Below are 2795 nucleotides of genomic sequence, written 5' to 3' on the forward strand. Positions count from 1 at the left end.
TGCAATATCTCAGCATTTCAAAATTGATCAATCCCTGTATTCAAATTCAAAAATTTCATTTTCATGGTCAGCCTTGTTAACAATTAGTCACAACTGAATTATACATCCCTATATCTTCCCTCATCTTCTCATACCCAGAGCCACCAGGAAAAGAGGAAATACGCCCAATCTGCATGGTCCCATTTTATCATTTGGTACATAGTACCAAGACTCTGGAGAGAGAACCATATCAAACAATTCACTACACTTGTCTGCTGTACTGAAGCAGGGGAAGCGCACTGTTCTCGAGCATCATACTCTAAGAATCCCTTTACTTTTCTCAAAACACATTGAGGACCTCAAGAGCTTGAATTATGTAGGTTTTTTAAAAAAATCATTTTATTGGGGGCTCATACAACTCTTATCACAATACATACATACACCCATTGTGTCGAGCACATTTGTTGCCATCATCATTCTCAAAACATTTTCTTTCTCCTTGAGTCCTTTGTATCAACTCCTCATTTTTTTCCCTACCTGGAAACACAGGGAATCCAGGACAGATGATCCCATCAAGGCCAGTGGTGAGAGTAGTGATACCAGGAGGGTAGAGGGAGGGTGGGTTAGAAAGGGGGAACCAATTGCAAGGATCTACATATAACCCCCTCTCTGGGGGATGGACAACAGAAAAGTGGGTGAGGGAGACATTGTATAGTGTAAGATATGTTAAAAATATAATAATTATAAATTATCAAAGATTCATGAGGGAGGGACGGGTTATGTAGGTTTTATTTGTTGGTATTTATTGTATTAGAAACTAAAATAAATATAAAACAATACCTATATATCAGTTTCTTACACCTATTATTTATAGCACAATTAACTTTTTTGGTGAAAAGTAACTGCAATTTTATAAACAAACTAATAAGAGAACGATGTTTGTGCTTTTATATTAATGTCTTTATACTTGGCTCACAAAACAGTCAGATAATCATAAATTTTATCGCTCTGGGAATCTCTGTTGTGCATTTCTGAGAGAATTAGACTTCAGAGACAAATAATGTCTTATGTTATTTTGAATGTTTTGATCCTACAGCATCCTGAAAGCTGCCAGGGACTCCAGGTGTCCCCGGTGCACACTTTGAAAACTGCTGACGTTAGGACTTAAAACAAAAACATTTCCACGGGTTCGCAGGCTTGCCGGGCAATTCTGCCACTCTGGGCTAGGCTTGGCTGAGCTCACTTGGGCTGCTCATGAGTTTGCAGGCAGGTATTGCCTGGCTGGCTGCTCTAGGATGACCTAGGTTTGAGTGAGTGGAACTGCTCCCTGGGTGCTTATTTCTCTAGCCAAGGGACAGGGGTCTGTTACCATGGCAGCGAAGGCAGGCTTTCAGGAGAGAGAACTGAAGCTCGAAAGGCTGCTGAAGACCTTGGCTTGGAACCTGCTCCCTCGTAGTTCAGCTTCATTCTTTTGGCTTGAGTATATTACAAGGTTAGCCTGGATTCCTGGATGCAGAAACAGACTCCACCACCTTATGGGAGAAGTTGTAAAGTCACATGGAAAAAGGAATGCATGTAAGGAAGGGGTAATTCAATTTGGCACATTTTCCCAGGCTACCACATGCTATCTTCCCGACAAAAACACGAGGTGAACACATTTCTGTGCTTCAATTGTTTGACCATTCACTGGTGGAAATCTTTTAGAAGATGCATAGAGGTGCTTCCATACAAGTCCATTCGTATGAGGAGCCTGACAAGGCAAAAGCCCAGATGCCCACTCCTACTAATCCCCCCAAAGTTAAATCCACGATTGTGAGATAGACACACACTAAATAAAACAACATTGATATTTTGTCTACGTTCTTATTTAAAATAAGCATTCAAATACTTTAATTATTTAAACCAAAAAATGCATTTTGGGGCATACTCAGCATAATCTCTCACGTCAGTCAAGCTATGCTGAAACATATGTAATAAGCATACCATGGGTATGCCATTAAAATTCATTTATGGATATGATTTACTCAGAAGTTCTCCCATATTTCTAGTCAGGAGGCTTTTAGTGGTTCTTTCACATGTGTCACATTCTTCTCATCAGAGTTTGAACATGAGGAGAAATACTCAGAGCATTTCTTATCACAAGGACAACAAGTTACTTTTCTTACTTACAAGCAGTCAGGAGAGAAGAAGAATAAAATGCTGTGTGTGCTGATAGTCTCATCTTTCTCTCTTTGATGAGCTGGTAGATTTAAGCCACCAGCCTTGAGGTGAGCAGTCTGCCACGTACCTGGTAGTGTCACCATGGAAGCTCAGTGACCTGTAGTGAACACTCCTCTAGCATCCTTCCACCTAGCACAAGAGCTGAAGTCCTTGGAAAACCCTATCCCCAAGCACCACCCCCACCCCCAAAGGAAACCCAAAACCCCTACATGACGTGAAGTGGAATACAACATACATTTTCTGGCCTGAGCAAACTGAGGCAATGCAATGTGATGAGACACCTTGACAACTAGCCTGGAATGAGATATTTCTAGGATGTTGCTTATTGGGGCAAACCACTGGTTTGGGACTGGGGTGTGGCGGTGAGCTGGCCATGGTTTGTTCCCAAACCAGGAGAAAAAGAGAAGCTGGACTCTTCACCACAAAGGTGTAAAATAGCCAAAATACATAGGGTGCACCTCCTTATAATTAGGTCAATAGAGAAGTCAGAGTGTTGTCTTCTGATTCTGAAAGTAGAGAATCAAGCTGGTTACTGAAATATCTAGAAAAAATAGGTACTGAGTGTTGTAGTGGTGGGCTATTAAATAAGTGTGGGT

Source organism: Tenrec ecaudatus, chromosome 6 (genome assembly GCF_050624435.1).
Source record: "Tenrec ecaudatus isolate mTenEca1 chromosome 6, mTenEca1.hap1, whole genome shotgun sequence".
In the NCBI taxonomy this organism is placed as follows: domain Eukaryota; kingdom Metazoa; phylum Chordata; class Mammalia; order Afrosoricida; family Tenrecidae; genus Tenrec; species Tenrec ecaudatus.